The sequence below is a fragment of the Ascaphus truei genome, chromosome 3, assembly GCF_040206685.1.
Source record: "Ascaphus truei isolate aAscTru1 chromosome 3, aAscTru1.hap1, whole genome shotgun sequence".
In the NCBI taxonomy this organism is placed as follows: domain Eukaryota; kingdom Metazoa; phylum Chordata; class Amphibia; order Anura; family Ascaphidae; genus Ascaphus; species Ascaphus truei.
The window spans coordinates 199,766,716-199,785,377 of NC_134485.1; the positions used below are offsets into that span (position 1 = coordinate 199,766,716).

The window sequence follows — 18,662 nt, forward strand, 5'->3', positions numbered from 1 at the left end:
AAGTCTGTGCTTCACAAGATCTAGCTGGAGAGGGGATTAGCAAACCGTTCTTGAATAGTACCATTCAACGTTTTGTCCCTTTGAAATGACAGGCGTTACATGTCTCCTTTTTGTATTGTAGTGACCGTGGGCCTTCTTCTTTAAAGTGAGATGGCGCTGATCCGGTGCCACCGCATGAAAAGCCTCATTGAAGTCCGTGCTGTACAGCAGAATCAACCCTATCTCACTTTATAGAGTAAGGCCCCATGTTGTGTAACAGAATTGAACATGTAATCTGAGAATTTATTTATTCGACAGAATAAACACCACTCAACCAAAAAAATTCACAATTTGGCAATGAATTTGTGATTGTGCCCTTAAATTAGCTGATAGATGGCCAATTGGGGTGCTACCTGCTCAAAAGGAAATCAAGTATAACTGGAATGAGGGAAATCTACGATGGCCACAGATAACCCCAAAGAAGGATTGCGTTTATGGTGCACACTCGAAGCTATTAGAACGTAACTTTTAATAATGATATTAAAATAAGGGGTAACAAAATAGCATACATTAACTAATGGTGACAGTTGTTTTAATTGAAGTGAATAATAGTGAGTTAAATATTGAGTGTATTTGTAGCACTTTGACTTATCACTGGGATAAGTCTAGTAGAATAATGGGTGGTAGTGTCTACAGGCTCTCTACATGGAGTATGAACTGTGTCCATATAGGACAAATGCGCAGCAGTAAAGTATACAAAACAAGTATGCACACGGTGCCTAGTTCGTCCTTGTAATCAGATACTAGAATCACTTCCCTGCTGGAATAACTTTTTCAATAGTTCCTAAATGCCAGTGCAAGTAATTGAAGAACGAATTAACCCTACCGTAAAAGCGTTTAGTGGGTGATGTGATGATTGCAAATTATACCTGCTAAAACCTATAATCTCAGAGTTGGTGGATGTGATGTTAATTTAACACAATACTAATAGTTAAAAATAAACAATATATTCAGTAATAATAACATATAAAATTAAAAAATGATTAAATAAAAAACCTTTATAAAAACCCTCTGAAAAAACAAGGTCCCGTTACAAAAGCAATGACATCCAGGTATTGGCAGCCCGTTTCAAAGGGATCACTACTCCCTAAATATATCTGTGAAAAAAAGAGAAAAGAAAACAGGCGCACACCTAGTGCATTAACGTAATAACAAATGTTTTATAGAACTTAAAATCAATAGAACTTAAAATGCCCACTCACAAGAGTACTGAAAAAATAAGCAAGTATGAGATTGGCTCTCATGTGCCAGCAACGCTGTCCAATAGAGATGATAGCGTCCTCTCGTGCCTCTCCTCCGTGTAACCGGATGGCCGGAAGTGAAGTCCTTCCAACTCGGTGCTCCGTTTGAGGTGTCCTTCCGGGAACCAGCAGCTTCAGAGTCTTAGTGCCGGCAACAATAGCACGGGAGACCAGGAACCAGCGTCTCTCCTCCAACAGCACCGAAGATCAGGATCAGGGGATCCCCTGATGAAGTCATCATAGATGACGAAACGCGTAGGGCGTGGTCTGACTGAAGCTGTCACTTGCCCATGATCTTCGGTGCTGTTGGAGGAGAGACGCTGGTTCCTGGTTCCTCGGCAAAGAGGTCTTAAATCTGCGGCCATGGCCCAGTGACCAGATGTCTACTCTCCTATCCTGGATGAATGATAGTCTCTCACATTATAGAATCAACTCTTACAGAACAGAAGAGCTCAAGGTCCCAGACAAGCTATAGACAAGGATAGGGGAGGGGTGTCTTCCTCGGAGCAGTCTGACGTGCTACAGCAGTACTTGGAGGGAGAGTACTGGGATTCATATGGTTGTGAAGTATAAAATGACGTCTACATTTAATTTGGATCTGGTTGATTAAAGCAAGGTGAGAGGTCCTAGAGCTGGAGGATCTAGAGGATGAGTGCCTAAAAGGTGAAGCTTTTCCAAAGCTCTCAAAGGAGGGCAAAACGTTTCCACTATGTTCAGTTAGGAAATTATAGCGGCTGAATGAAAGCAGCCTGGTAAGAAATTGGTCGCCGCAGTAATGTTTTCTGTGATGTATCCCTTGGTTCACTAAAAAAATTGTGAAATCGCCCATATTGCAAGTATCCCCGCATTACCAGTGGACAATGTAGTGTTGTTTTCGTGACACAATCAAGCGAAGAGCCATAAGAATGTTGCTAGGCAATCTAGAAGAGGCTTTTTTTTTAAAGTGTCAAAAGACATTAACAGAAATCAAGATGGTGACAGAGTATATCGACGAAGCATAGCTAGACACAGTGTGCCTGTCGACAAGAAACACGGCCCTATCAGTGGCAGGAAGAAGAGAACTGTGTCTAAGACATGGGATAGCCGATTCGACTTGCAAGAACAACATAAGCTCTCTTACAAAGGTGAATTTCTGTTTGGAGAAAAAACTGGACCCTATAAATAGGTAATGTATCAGGGGGAAAGTGTCTTTCTTCCCAGGTTTTATGCCTCAGCAAGACAGAATGTCTGTCTGTTTTATATAGAAGCAAAATCCTACCAATCGGGAAGACTTTGGCTCGACAACAAATATCGAGAGGGGGATAAAATAGCCTTATTCGTGGCCCCCAGGAGAGATTGTTTCGGGAGAGGCAAGTTTGCATGAAACAAAGCGAGCCCTACTCACTACTGTGTGTGCACATTTCATGAAAGACGAATTCTGTGGATTGTCACGTCCGGGTACCAACGGGAATTGGTACAAGAACTTTGACAGAATCGGTTTTGGATATCCTGAAATCCAATTTTCCCTGAGAATTAAAAGCCTTGGACAACATCCTAAATCAATTATTACTGGACAAGGTAATAAAGTTGCATATTTTTAAAGGAGAACAGCCTTTTATTCCAGAATGTTTTAGGGTCAAGAAGGCATCTTGGAGAGCGTGCTATTGGATGCCAGGAAAGTAAATGTTTTTTTCTACATATCAGAACATTCAAGATGGTGTCTCTGAACAAAGTAATGCAAGAAGTCAAGCCCAGGGATTGGTTAGTCTCAATGGATTTTAAGGGTGCATACCTGCACATACCAAGTGCGCAAGCGCGCAGAAATTATTTGAGATTTGTGGTAAGCTGAAGGAAAGATCAAAGGACAGCAATACATACAGCCTGTTCGAGAAGGGGGCATGGGGAGGGAGAGATATGTTTGACACTTTCAGATACAGCAAGGGTTTCAACAAGGCACTGAGGGGCAGCATATTTCAGAGAAAAGTGATAGAAATTGGAGGCTGGCAGGCTCAGGAAATATGAGGAAATGCTTCTAAGGCTGCGCGTATAGTGCCGGCTAAGGATGACGTCTCCCGCCTCCGTAGCCCAAGCAAAAGTTGTTGTAATTTGAGTTTGGGAGACGTCTCTTGCTACAAGGGGAGTGACGGAAGGCAGAGGGTTGGGGACAAGAGCAAGGGGGAAGGCTGAAATGGAGAGGAGTTGTAATTTCTGTTTGTATGCTGAATTTACAGTACTTTTACTTTAAATTACGGGAGAATTTACTATTTTAAAGTTGTTCACACACATACACCACACACCACACACCACACACCACACACACACCTGCCAACAGAAATCATGGGGCCTAGGACAAATGAAAGGAGCAGCCCCACCCCATCCCCCCCCCAAACTCTCCCAACCCATAGCTCACCTACCACGGAAAAACACGTTTTAGCGCGCAACTTTGACTTAACCCCCAATACATATATAAAATACACCCCTAATACATATAAAAATCAAACTTGCCTTGGGGATGATCTCAGGTCAGGCTGGTGGCTGCAGGGGGGGGGGGGGGCGGTGTGCCGCTGGCGGTGGTGGGGGCCCGGCGGCTAGTGGTGCTGCGGGGGGGGGGGGGGTGCCTGGCGGTGGGGGGGCGGTGGCACAATCCCCCCCCCCTCTCCCTGCACTCACACACAGACACATTCCCCCTCTCCCTGCATCAGAAGCTATCTGATTGATTGGTTACAGCCTGTCACATGATGAGACCGTCTCTGTAAAAATCAAATTCTACTGACTACAGAGATTCACGTCGCTGTCGCGCCTACTATAAGCGCATGCTACAGATTCAATGCATTTGTTTTGAAGACGTCGCGTCGCCGGCACTATAAGCGCAGCCTTAGAAAGGTTGGTGAATTTCTGACGTCCTCACAGCAGAGGTAGTAAAGGTTAATTTTGTAAGGGAGTTAGAAAGACAAAAAAAAGACTAGGGCTAGACACTAGTCTGTCCTAAATTTTAAAGGAAACCAAAATCTCATGGGGTCTGAGGTTTCTCACTGGAGACGACTGGGCGCACTACATTGGTGGTTCGCATCTGCCATCAATTTCTATTTTTCTGTGCAGACCTTGTGTGTTAACCTGTGACCACTTTAACTTGTATTCGCTTTCCTGGTGGTTGATGTTTTTTTTTTATTTGTATTGATTTGCTCAGGATATTGATTTAATTCAGCTATAGAACATTGGCGTTTTCTTTTTCCAAACCGTGGCACGTGTCCATATGAGATTTGTCACCTGTGGCGCAAGTGTTTCTCAGCGCAATGAGTGGATCCGTTTGTGAACCTCCTTAAACCTGGTTCTCATGGCTATGCAGCAGAAACAATGCAGAGATTGTGTTCCTGCACAGAAAATATTTATTCTGCCAATGAAGGAGGAATCCATTTACGAATGCATTTATTCATAAATACAAATGCGTGTTCCACAAACAGATGAATGATCACACCTTAAAACTCCTCTGTTTTACTAATACAGAGGAAAACAGGATCCACAATAGTCTGAAATGGACAGTAATCCTTATATATGGTGTCTGATACTTCCGCTTGTCACCACTGGAGGGCAGTAGGAAAAGTTACCATGTGTATAGTGCATGTCCTACAGTGATTCTCTGTAGCTATGAAGGGGCAAATGCCACATAGTAAGCCAAAAATTCCCAATATCCAATATGACAAATATATAGTTAAGTATTTAACGGTTTGTCTTCTAATACGTAAGGGTCATGTTGTTCACCTTTCGTCAGAAAATGTTATAAACCTGTAGCCCCGCCAAGGCATGGCCCCTTTCAGGTCCTAACACTATTTGTCAGCTGGTTACAGTTGTTTGGAGGTTAGTGACCTCTCCTCCCTGGGTTTATGCTCACTCCTCCCTACTTTTTAAGAAGCAGGTTTTTTCATGCACCTGTGCATGACTGGTCTATTGAGACCTTTCTCCCTTCATTAGGCCGCGCGTATAGTGCCTGCGACGGGCGACGTCGCCCAAAAACGAATGCATTGCCACAGCCGCGTGCACTTATAGTAAGCACGAAACTGCGATGGAGCGACTGAGCGTCACGAATTTTGGTAGCTGGCAATATTTGATTTTTCAAGGGCTGTCGCCTCGTGACAGCCCCTGAACCAATCAAATGCCAGTAAGCCCGCGCTGCTGCCGGCGCAAAGCAAAATATAACTTTCACTAGCGGCGACAGGTGACGTCACCCGTTGCGTTGCCCGGCGCGGGCACTATACGCGTGGCCTTACAGAGGTAAAGGAGAATAGTTAGTGTGAAGTCCTGCAGAGAGGTCATGCTGTGACATGGCTGCAGGCTTATAACACGTTGGACAAGGGTTGAACTAAATTACCCTTACTTTTGAGAAGACAGACAGATAAGTATTTAACTATATATTTTGTCATATTGGATATAGAATTGGGAATTTTTCTCTCGTTGTATACATTTGGTCACGCCCAATACACTGCTGTTGACACAAATATATACAGGCATACCCCGGTTTAAGGACACTCACTTTAAGTACACTTGCGAGTAAGGACATAGCGCCCAATAGGCAAACGGCAGCTCACGCATGCGCCTGTCAGCACGTCCTGAACAGCAATACCGGCTCCCTACCTGTACCGAAGCTGTGCGCAGGCGGGGAGACTATAGAGCCTGTTACAAATGCGTTATTTACATCAGTTATGCACGTATATGACGATTGCAGTACAGTATATGCATCGATAAGTGGGGAAAAGGTAGTGCTTCACTTTAAGTACATTTTCGCTTTACATACATGCTCCGGTCCCATTGCGTACGTTAATGCGGGGTATGCCTGTATATGATGTGGTGGGTGTTGCCGTCACAAAAATGAAGAACGTATAAGTGTGATTGGTTTCTTTAGAACAATGCAGTCACCTTTTTAAAGCAAGAATTTTCTAATGCGTGATTAAAAAAAAAAAATGTAACTATTTTGATAATAATTTTTCAGCCGGGTCCCACTAAAACTCCTGCTCACCACATGCTTATCTGACGGACTGTCAATAATTTAAAATAAAAGCACTTGGAAATAAACAGTATACCTATAGGTTCTAGGATCTACAAAAAGATCTAGGATCTTCCCAAAAGAAATAAAATTAAGATTGTTCAAACCACACGTTTGATTAACACTTAAACATTACAACTTGTCCTTAATAATCATGTTATTTTTTAACTCAGGTCATGCAGCCTACATTTAACCTATTAAACATACCTGGGCCATCAAGTCTGTTTGTAAATTGCCTATCAGGTGATGCCAGTTGGGTAGATGTACAGTCAATATGCCAAATATTTGTAAGTGTAAAATAAAAGTAACTTGCTAAATTGGGAACATCCTTCAGAGATTGAGCAGCCTATAAAGCACTGCAATGTAATTTATTCTAGCACAGCATAAGTAATGGAAGTGAGCTCCAGCTATAAAGATTTACAATTCAAGTATTAACATATTAGTATAGTCAAACGTCAATATTTGATTTGATTCAATAGAAGGAAACGTCCCAATTCTGTGAATGATATTGATGTGCAGAACATATTGGTATCATGTCTTAAATTTGCTGTCAGGACAAACGAAATATTACACTTGCCAATAAAAATGTTGACGGCGTGACTTAAGTTTCCTTAAGGAAGGCTTTTTGTCTGAAGCGCTCATCTTTTTAAATTGAATGTGAAAGACCATGAAAAAGGATGAAGTAGAAAGAAAATACGGTCACGCAAAAATAAGATCCTCAAAAGTACCACACAACTGACCAGGCAATGTATAAAACAGATAAAGTAGTGACATGGGCTGTATTGGCAAGCAGTGCTGTGTCACAAAAGGTTTTCCTGTGCTGAAACGCCCTACGGCCCATTCAAGTGTGCGTCCTGAAGTAGCAAAGTGTATGGAATAGTAAATGGTTTATAATCCCTATAAGGGGCATCATTTTATGGATATAGACTATTGACCTCAATGTGTTGTGAGTGCTGTTCTGAAAGTACATTGGACGGCAGTGTATATGAATCTTAATTGAGAAAGTTGTGAATAAAAACACAAGTCTGAGGATATGTTTTGCAGAATGACAGATACGTTTATTGCTTTGTGCGGTGCACACGCAGAGGAGAGTTTCAAAATAAAACTCTCCCAACGACATGGTGGCATACAGGCCTTATTTATACACAAAATACTAAACCCACGCCCCCTATACAAGGTTGCGTGTCGTCACTACGTAAACAAAATATGAACATGAACACATTGAGTTAATAACATTATGGGATGCCTAAATGAAATGATTCAGCAATATTCCTTATACAAGCCGTTGTCCTTTCCTCTACATACGGAACATCATGGGGCCCCCCCCATCGGAATGCGAGAAAGTGCATATCTGTCTCATATTTTCATAACATTGGCACTTTCCTCTTCTGCTCAAGGTCTTGTGGCTTAAGTGAAACGCTCAATACCAATTGGAACGTCAGCAGAAAAAAATGTATTTTAAACTAACGTCCATACCAAGTTTCATACAGACAATATCAAGCACCTAAGATGGATGCTGACTTAAAATGGTTGCTTAGATCCCAGTGCTGTTATGTCAGACCCCCCCCCTTAAGTCATATTCTCACTTTGTCATAATGGAGTGAGAACAATTCGGACCCTGGGATCTCCTATCTTGTATCTCATATATACGTGTAATGCCACACGCAGAGAAATGGTTTGGCATTTTGAATGACTTCGCCTAAATAAAAACGTTGTTCCTCTGGGGTAGCTGCAAAGCCGATGACATTTGCATGTGCAAAGATGCATATTTTTGCTTAATAGGGACATGTAAAAGTGAGGTTTGCTGTAACTTTGTGCTATGCCCGCCTCACTCCCCAGTGTAAAATTACACACTCCACAAAGCTATTCATAACTGTGCGGTTGACATTTTATACTGAGGCCATCGCTTGGGACTCGGCTAGCAATGAAGTCAGAATTTTATCGCTGCGTGAGCATGGTCTTAACCTTTGTGCTAACAGAGAGCTCGGCACTTGAGTCTTTTCCAAACTTTTTTTTTTTCCCATCCACATACTAAATGAAAGTCAGTCAATCTATTCCTCTTCTGAGGCAGAACATATAATGTGAAATATCAACTATTTAAAATGGATATGCCAATTCCAATATGCCAATTCGGAGACTTGTGCATGTGCCCTATTTAACGGTGCAGCCCAAGACAAGTGAATGGAGGCCACATCACTGTTTTATAAAGTTGCAAAGTCAGTGTTTCCATCACTTTTTTTTGTTTTTATTTGCAGGTTTGGTCATTTGGCGGGATTTGATTTTAACTGGTGGTCAAAGTGGCCTCCAAAAAAAGTAGCTGTACAGTGCATCATTTAAAAGATGACCTGCATTTATTAAGCATTAGGACAGATGTCTTACGCCTGTAAATTTAGAAATATTAAGTCATATTTATGCTGTGAAAAGTAAGTTTTTGTACAAATATAAATACAGTACAAAGTTATGCTATTGGGGTTAAAAAAAAAAAAAAAAAGATGACCTTGAAAGAATTGGGCAAAGATTGACCATTTTGATACTTTGGTACAGGAAATTTGGACTAGCCTCTTTGTCCTTTTTGTATCTCAGTGCTGTGGAGGGGTGAGGGGGATGACATGGGCTGGGGCATAATTGTGTATCCTGCCTGTCCCACGATTTCAATGCAAAAATTGTGACCGAGACTATAGGAGTCACTCAGTGGTGATTACACTCCCCTAGAAGCAGGTGAAGTCCATTTTTGAATTCCAGTGCCACCTCACCTTGTGACCTTCCCTAGGCTGCGCTTATAGTGCCGGCGACTCAACGTCGCGGCAAAACCAATGTATTGCCGCCGTTGCGTGCGCTTATAGTAGTTTTGTGGCTTAGTATATAGTTTCATGGCGACACGAAATTTGGGAGCCGGTCAAATTTGATTTTTCAGAGGCTGTCGCCACATGTGACAGCCTCTGAACCAATTAAGGGCAAGCTCGCTTGCGACATCGCTGCAAAGCGAAATACAACTATTGCGGGTGGCGACGGGTGACGTAATCTGTCGCGTCGCCGTCGCGCGCACTATAAGCGCGTACCTAGTCTCATCTCCCTGTGCCGCAGGCACGAACATTTACATGGTGCAAGAGAAGGTAAGCGCAAACCCAATAATATATCACAAAAAAATCACAAAATCATGATATCCCCAAGAGGAGATGCTGCTGGTGTGAGGAATTTCACAATCTCTCAATAGACAACAGGAGGAGTACACAGAGCGCAAGAACTCCTCTCGTGGGTGAATGCATTTACCTACGAGAGGAGTTCTTGCGCTCTGTGTACTCCTCCTACCAACATTTACATGGTAAATATTGTATTTGCCAGGGCTAGTGTTTGATACTGAAGTCTTGGACTCCATTTCCATCCACATTTGCTATTTTTGTAGCCGGTGTGCTGGGAACCTGCTCTAGTATGCTCCACTGCAAAATAGCTACAGGGAGAAGATCCTTGGACTGATTACTTGCTTGCCAGTTACAGATCACGGTGACAAAATCATTTCCTCGTGCCTTGCTCTTTCATTTGAACTAATCTCTTCTGCCTATAAGCAGTTATCAACCTTCACAAATCAGGAAAATGCACGCATCCTGAGTGAATATTCAAACTCTCCTCCCTCCGCTCCCTGGAGTTAAAAGCGATTTTATTCCTGTCTGCATAGTTCTAAAAAATAAAATAAAAGGTTAATTCTTTAAAGCAATTCCCCAGGAACAGCCAATGGATTGAAATAGCAGTTCAGGGTTATCACAGTGCACCAGCTGTGCGAAGGGCTCCATGTTGAAATATGGTAGACATTTGATTAATGGCCACAGTCTGCAGCATTAAAGCTACGCTGGTTAGGTTTTATGTTTATCTGATGAGTGTACTTCAGAGGAGTTGGCATAGAGGACACACAAAGCTCACAACGTTATTTTCTAATATTCAACTGAAGTGATATTTACTTGCTTTAATAAAAAATAAAAAAATGCAGTCGTTTCTAGGTGACACAATGAAAGTGTAATTATTGGACAGCCTTTGTTGCACTCATTGGCCATAGTTAGTCTCCTACTAGAAGGTTGTTGTTAATCAGTTCTCTCCTTCCATTAACCTGCCCTCAACTATGCTATTTTATGTGATAAAACAGATTGATTTGTAAACAGCTTTTTTTTTTTTACATGAAGCTATAACAGCAAAATGTGGATCTGTTCTGTTTTGTTGGGTTTTTTTTTGTTGGGGGAAGGCATCTCCTCTAATAGGTTTTGATATCCTCACACCGCACCCAGAAGCTTTTACCAGTAACTTTTAAAATCCATGTAAACATACATTTTCTGCATTCAAATATGAAACAAATGCAGGAAGGATACTGCCTGGAATATATTTCTGTGTCTGTGTTGCCGATGGGTTTTTGCTCTGCTGCCCAAGCAGCGTGTGAGTAGGTAATGTTTGCTATGATCACTTTCTGAAGGATTAGCTGTGTGGTAATGTCACTGTCTTTGAAGCAGGTGAGCCTGGTTTGAGTCAGTGTCTGCTCTCCTTTGACCTTGGACAAGCTGCTTGATCTCCCTGTGCTTCAGGCACCAATAGGGATTGCAATCTGTGTGGGGGCCACTCCTGTGCCAGCAATTCTCTACATGCAGCGCTATGTACATGGTCAGGGCTATACAAAAAAAATAATTATTTGAGAAATAATTGAAGAGGGTCGTGGGCACTAATGCCACAAGCAGCATTTCGAAGGCCTCAAGGTATAAACTTGCAAGTTACCTCCTGGGTTTAGTTGCAATTGAAACAGTAAAGTGTAGCAGACCAGGATCACGGCGGTGTGGAAGCCGCAAGCAGGGGTTTGTTGGACACAGGATGCAGAGTAGAGAAGCACAGGATTCAAGTGACCAGTACAAACTTGAGCCAGCAGCCAGGGGAAGAGGAGTGAAGTACAGATGTGTACTGACTCGCCTTCCCTGGTCCCATGGACATTTGTTCCTGTGGCAGTGGGGAAGGGGCAGGCAGCCACAGCAGCTCCATGGAAATTTCTGCGGTCTGTTTCCCCCAGCTGCAGGGACTAGATGTTACGTTCTGCTCTTGTAATTTCATTGGTCGTGGCTTTCCTTCCAGGCTTTGTCACGTGCACTGCGTGTGATCACTTTCTTTACCTTCCCAAGACACACTTGAAAAATGAGATGACCATCTCTCCCTGTGTTTCCTAGGAAATCTATCGCAGATTGCACACTGTGCAGAATTCAAATGTAAAAGATACAAGCAAAATGTCCAAATAAATGAAAAATGGCTGTACACCTCCCCCATTTACTATACTTTTCAAACTATTACGGGTATAATTCTGGTAACACACTGTAAAGAGGAGATATTATCACAATCTACTTCGAGGCCTGCTTTCTGTATTGGAGAAACAAATGTAAATTGTGAACAGATGCTTCAGCTAAAGGACTAATCCCATGGATAAAATGCTAATTTTGCACGGAAAGCACACCATTTTTTTTTTTTTTTTATTAGTCGGTTAATTTTAATCACTGTCCCCCCCCCCCCCCTCCCTGGTTTCCTTGCAGACTTTTGAGGCCTCCAGTAATAGAATCACATCATGTGGTTAACAATGAAAAAAATGTTTTTGTGTTGCTTTCAGTCCAGATTTGCATCCCCGAACTTTGTTTCGTTTATGTAGCTCTGTACAATAAACAGAAACACAAATTCACATCCAATATGACCATTTATATAGTTAATATATATATATATTCTTCTAATAAGTATGGGTCATTTAGTTCAATATTTTGGCTAACACATGTTAAGCCTGCAACCAAGGTAGACTTGTCAGCAGGTTCCTCCACTACGATTATATACTGTCCTTCGAATTCCCTCCCACCCCTGTTTAATTAAAAAAAAAAAAAGTTTTAATTGCACTGTATCACGAGTATAGCACATATAGTGGTTCTATATTATAACCTCTTAGACATCACATACATGTCATGCTATCCATTCTATTGACTAGAATCTAGTCACTAGATCATGGTTTTGTTTCATCTTTTCTCTCTGTATTACGGAAAATTCAAAATAAACAGAATATCATTGAAAGGGTTTAACGTGGTGGCAGGCTTATTTGTGTTTTTGGCCAAAAGATTGAACTAAATTCGAGGTGTGTGTGTGTGTGTGTGTGTGTGTGTGTGTGTGTGTGTGTGTGTGTGTGTGTGTGTGTGTGTGTGTGTGTGTGTGTGTGTGTGTGTGTGTGTGTGTGTGTGTGTGTGTGTGTGTGTGTGTGTGTGTGTGTTAAACCCTTTTAATGATATTTTGATATGATATATAAATGCACTAAGTAACTTGTCACTGGAGGTGCATTGGGGCTAGTGTAACTGTTGCATGTTTAAGCACTCCTAGGGACCATTATTCATTTTGTTAAATAGGATTAAAGCAGGGGCTCTCCGGAGCCGAACTGCAGTAATTTCAGCTCCGGGGGGCTCCCTGTTTCCCGAGGATACTTCGGAAGCAGGTGCCGATATCACAGATCGGTTTAAATGTGGCACGTCACGTGGGCCAATAGGAAACCGCAAGGGATGAGGTCGCGGCTTCCTATTGGCCCGTGTGACGTGGGACATTTAAACGGATCTGAGATACCGGCACCTGCTTCCGAAGTATCTCGGGAAACAGGGAGCCCCCCGGAGCTGAAATTAACGCGATTCATCTCCTGAAGACCCCCAGCGTCAATCCTGATTGAACAAACCCTCTGTAAAAAAAAAAAAAAGAAGAGGATATTAAAACTTGTTATTTATTCATTTGTTTTGTTATTTTAAAACCTGTGAAAAATAAAAGCCGCTGGCTCGTAGTTACTGTTATTACAGACGATACCTTTAGCGCCAGGAGACACCTTTATAGGGTGATCTTGCGTAGTGCCGCCGCTTAGTTAAAGTAATGGTGGTTGGAGCAAAGGGCATTTTAACATTTGAGGCCAACACATAATCTTAAATTGTTCACCATTTGTATTTGATGTGAAATATTTAATACATCGCACTATTAAGGTATGCATTAAGTTAATTTTAGGAAGGGCATCAGCTTGGATGGCTGAAGGCCTCTTGGTATAGACGATCATTTAATATTGGCACGCCAAACTCCGCTTTAGCTCATACATTGATCCACATATACTCACTGATTATAGGCGTGCACTGGCACATGCAGGGCATACACACTCATACAATACGTATATAGGCATAGACTGTTAGACTCGGGCTTATATAACTCTGTGCCCAGGACATATTTGAAAACGACAGGAAACTCTCAATGTATTACTTCCTGGTAAAATATTTTATAAATAAATTATAAATACATATACTGGCGTATTCTAGCAGAAGATCCACAGCACAGATGCTAAGTGTGATTACACAAATACAAAGATGGGGAAAAAAGAGCCACACATTAAATTATTAATTTCTAGACGTAACATAGAACAAACTGCAGTCACTTGGTTATTCCCCCCAGGGCAGTTTCCTTCATTGACTTTGCTTTGGGGCAGCCCTGAACTTGGGGTTTGACAAATAGCAATCTCATTGCTGCAGATTTGTCAATATAGGCCATTCTAATTCAACATAATTCAGTCTAATCTCTAACGGACGGGAGACATACTTGTTTGTTATTTAAACTTGATTGTATTCTCGTTTATTGCACTCGCGTGCTTATATTGAAGACCATGCCTCCTCTCTTCCTAGTATGACTGACTGTTAGGGATTATTAAGTGGTTAAAAGTTGACGTAAGTGTTAATTTTGAGACTCCCTCTGCATTTCTAAAGGTCTGAGTCCGGTGGAAGTGTCCTTTCGTGTGACTTTGGGCTGGCTACATAATAGGGACGTTTTGGCAGCAAGAAATGTATCTTGTGCAGTTCTTTTTATGCTGATAAAGATAAAAGCAAAAAGATACCGAGCCAAACTTCCTCACTCCTATATTTTCATTAAAAAAATATATACATTTCTGAACTCTTAATAAAAAAATATCTTTGCTAATAAAGCTGTGCGACGTCACTGACTGTTCATATGAATTAATGAAGTATAAAAACTTTCTGCAGATTTTCGCAACATTTTTAAACTTTGTCAATGGCTTTGCAAAAACCACCAAACTTGGTAAAAGTCACCACAAAGACTGGCAAGTCCAAGGTTCTAGTAGCCGTGTTGGTCCTGGGGAAGAGCAGATTAGTTGTACGTTGTGATACGTTCTGACCGTACACTTAGGGTCGCCACATTTTAAGTTTTTATAATACAGGACGCCAAAATCAGTATGAAAATGTGATGTCATAATGAGTGATAAATGATTTGCAAATGTTTCGAGCTGAATGGTATCTCCTGTTTGACCGCTATAGTCTGTGTTTTTATTTATTTATTTAAAATCATCTCAGCGCTTGACAGGCGGGGAAAGACGCGCACTGAACTAACGAGTAGCGGTGGGAGAAAAAGTAACGCCTATTGGGCAGGGATCCGGGTATTATGGGATGACCAGGCATTATACTAACTTTTATTATTTTAACAGTTTACCAAGGCAATATCTATCGGAAAAGGTAACTCTTACACTCAAATAGATTTCTATTACGTTTCTGTGATTGATTTTAAATTCGGGCATTTCACGTCAAGGCACTAAAATACGGGCCAATTACAGTATGCGCCGCTATCTTTCCGTTACTAGTCCATGAAATTAGGGACAATCCGGTATATATGGAACATCTGGCGACCTTCAGTACACTTGAGGAAGAAACTAGTTAGGTTTTGAAAGCCCTGTGCATTGTCATTGTCACAAGAGAACTCAACAGGATCATTTAAACACTCCCGATCCACACGGGAACAAATTCTGGACCTGATACCAGCTAACCCAAAACCTGGAACATTATACATACTCCCTTAAATTCACCAAGAGGCTAACTCTGGATTGTATTGTATGTCTTTATTTATATAGCGCCATAAATGTACATAGCGCTTCACAGTAGTAATACATATCATATAAATAACAAATAATATAAATAACAGGTCATGGGAATAAGTGCTTCAGACATACTGTAAAAGTAACATTAAGGAAGGAGTCCCTGCTCCGAGGAGCTTACAATCTAATTGTTAGGTAGGGAGAACGTACAGAGACAGTAGGAGGGAGTTCTGGTAAGTGCGTCTGCAGGGGGCCAAGCTTTATGTATCATGTGTTCAGAATAGCCACAGTGCTATTCATATGCTTCTTTAAGCAAGTGTGTCTTAAGGTGGGTCTTAAAGGTGGATGGAGAGGGTGCTAGTCGGGTACTGAGGGGAAGGGCATTCCAGAGGTGTGGGGCAGTCAGTGAAAAAGGTTTAAGGTGGGAGAGGGCTTTAGATACAAAGGGGGTAGAAAGAAGACATCCTTGAGAAGAACGCAAGCGTCGGGATGGTGCATAACGAGCAATTAGGGCTGAGATGTAAGGAGGGGCAGAAGAGTGTAAAGCTTTAAAAGTGAGCAGGAGAATTGAGTGTGAGATACGGGATTTAATCGGAAGCCAGGAGAGGGATTTCAGGAGGGGAGATGCGGAGACAGATTTAGGAAAGAGTAGAGTGATTCTGGCAGCAGATGCCCTATTATCTCCGGATCTTGCACAATGACTGAGAATATTTCTGGCTGGGTGGAAGGCATTCTAAAACCACTTTTCAAGAACACACCCAGCTATATCCAGGACACCACTGACCTGCTAAACAAACTTAATGCCATTGGCCCCCTCCCAACAGGAACACTACTAGCAACCATGGATGTAGAATCACTTTACACAAACATCCCCCAGAAAGATGGGATTTCAGCCTGCAGATACTTTCTGGGACCGCAGGAGCCCTCACAGGGACTGTGACTAAATGCATAGAATTTATTCTGACCCATACCTGTCACGGGAGACCAATGCTTTTAACACCTTAATTACCGGATTCTTTGATTGAACAAAGCGTGAGACAAAATAAATTGTGATTTACACGAGAAACACACACAGCTTGATTTACAAAATAACACGAATAAACACTTACTGGAACGGGGCAAAATGAAATAAAATGTTCACGGAACGAACTTCACAGAAATAAAGTCTCCAGACACGAATTCCCAGAAGCGGGGTTGGTGCGCAAATAGAGCCGTGCGACAGCCTTTGGCTAGGGGTGCCGCATGCGACCCCTGTTTCTCTGTCGAAAGTAATCTTTTCGTTCTGTCCTTGCAGGATTTGTTCGCAAATTCTTCAGTTCTAACGAACTCTTGAAGCAGGGCACAAATCTTACTTACGATGGAATAGTCTTTGTACCGCACGATGTATCTTAGATGAATCTCCCTTCCCCACTGATTGCACAGACTTTTAAAGCTATTCAAAGCCTATCTGTACTATGTGCAGCCAATCTCGACATGGGAACCAAACCCCCACCCTATGGCAGAGTTGCCAACTGTTCATGCAGCCAGGCAGGGGCTTCATGGTATGCCAAGGGTCATGCACTAACATCACACCTGAGCCGCTTAGCATACCTAATCAAGCCCACCTCTCTGGCTGCGGAATGTCTACCTCTGTCCCGGACATCTGCTAGGCAAAATGTTTATAATAACTCCTCCTAAAGTAACACTGATCTGTCACTGTCTATAAGTCCGGACTTCTGCCGATAGCCCGGCGACGCATCCGCGGGGTGCCTCAGAAGTCCGCACTTAGGGTATGCATGATTCACTCCCTGGAATTGCCGGTCATATACTGTACTTGTGAATCCCCAATGTATCTGCTGCCCCGGCTGTCTGAATGTTAATTTCTTTACTCTCATAACTTTAATGCACTAAAAAGAGAGGAGCTTTCATTCATGACTTTGTATAAAAGTAAATAATAAGGAAAACATAACTGCTTTACTGTTTGTACCCCAGCAGCACTCACACCAAATTTCATAGCGCTCGCATACTCCTAACCTAAGTTAGCTCCCCGCTTCTGTGCTGTGTGAAAAAGCGGCTACGGCTAGAGTTAAAACATTTTTTTCTTCCTCTTTGCGGTTTGGCAGTGAAACATTGTTGTAATACTCGGAAGGAATACATTACTGTGACCACACTCATACAATGTAACTTAGTATAATGATGTGGTCTTCTTATGCTTAGCGGGGGACACACAGACAATTCTAACCCATTTACAGGCTTGCAGTCAGCAGTGGGCTGCAGAGCTGACACTTCACATTTACCCCATATGACTGAAGGGAACCTTGTTACATGACTTATACATGTGGTCCCCTTATTCCTAGTGGGGGACACAGACTATTCTAACACAATTACAGGGTTGCAGCCATTAGTGGGCTGCAGAGCTGACACTCTACATGCCCAATATGACTCGGGGGCACCCACCCGGGCATAATACCTTTATTTAATGGCCTGGGTACCCCTTCACCGTCACATTAACTACTTCACATTTGGAAATTACACATACCTCCAGACAACCGGGACCACTATGGGCACTCGGATGGCGCCACATTATGCCAATCTGTTCTGCGCAAAACTGGAAAGTGACTTTCTTTCCACCAGTCACGTGAAAACCTTTACATACCTTTTGGTACATCGATGACCTCCTCCTGATTTGGACCTCTGGTGAACAGGACCTCATACAGTTCCATGAGAACTTCAATATGTTCTACCCGACCATCAACCTCAAACTCCCCCATTCCCGGACAAAGTATATTTCCCAGACACCACCATTACTATAAAAAAACAACCAACTACAGACAGAGGCAGCTGTTTGAGGGACAACAGCTTCCACCCCACACACACTCAGCATGCAATCATCAACAGTCAAGCCATATGATACAACCGGATATGCTCCGACACAGCAGGCAGAGTCCAGCAGATTACAGCCTTGAGATCGAATTTCATAAACTGTGGATATAGCCACAGAATTGTAGACCAGCAAATCCACAAAGCCACCAAAATACCAAGAAGTGATTTCTTTGAATACTGACAGAAAGAGACGAGCGACAGGGTACCTTTTGGTGGTCGCATATAACCCACACCTAGAAGCCCTACGCAAGATCGCCATGGAACTGCAACCCATTTTCCAGGAAGAAACAAGACTGCAACAGGTCTTCCCTGAAACTCCCTTATTATCATACAGACAACCCCATAATCTAAAAAAAATGATGGTGAGGAGTAAAGTATTCAACAGTACAACTGAAGGCGGGTCAAGACCATGCCAGGACGCAAGATGCAAAACCTGCGCAATGCTCCACACAACGGGCACAATACAAATACCACACAGGAATATGGAGTACAAAATCAGAGGAAGGTTCACCTGTTCCTCCAGCAATGTCGTGTACCTCATCATGTGCATGAAATGCCCATGGGGCTGCTAATACATAGGTGAGACAGGACAGGGGCTAAACAAGAGAATGAATCT

General features: G+C 42.4%; 1 protein-coding gene across 1 annotated transcript in view; it reads left to right on the top strand.

The window, feature by feature from the left end:
* LOC142489361 (S-adenosyl-L-methionine-dependent tRNA 4-demethylwyosine synthase TYW1-like) overlaps positions 1 to 18,662 on the top strand; it is a 221,263-nt gene that overhangs the window by 17,216 nt on the left and 185,385 nt on the right. The window lies entirely within an intron of this gene.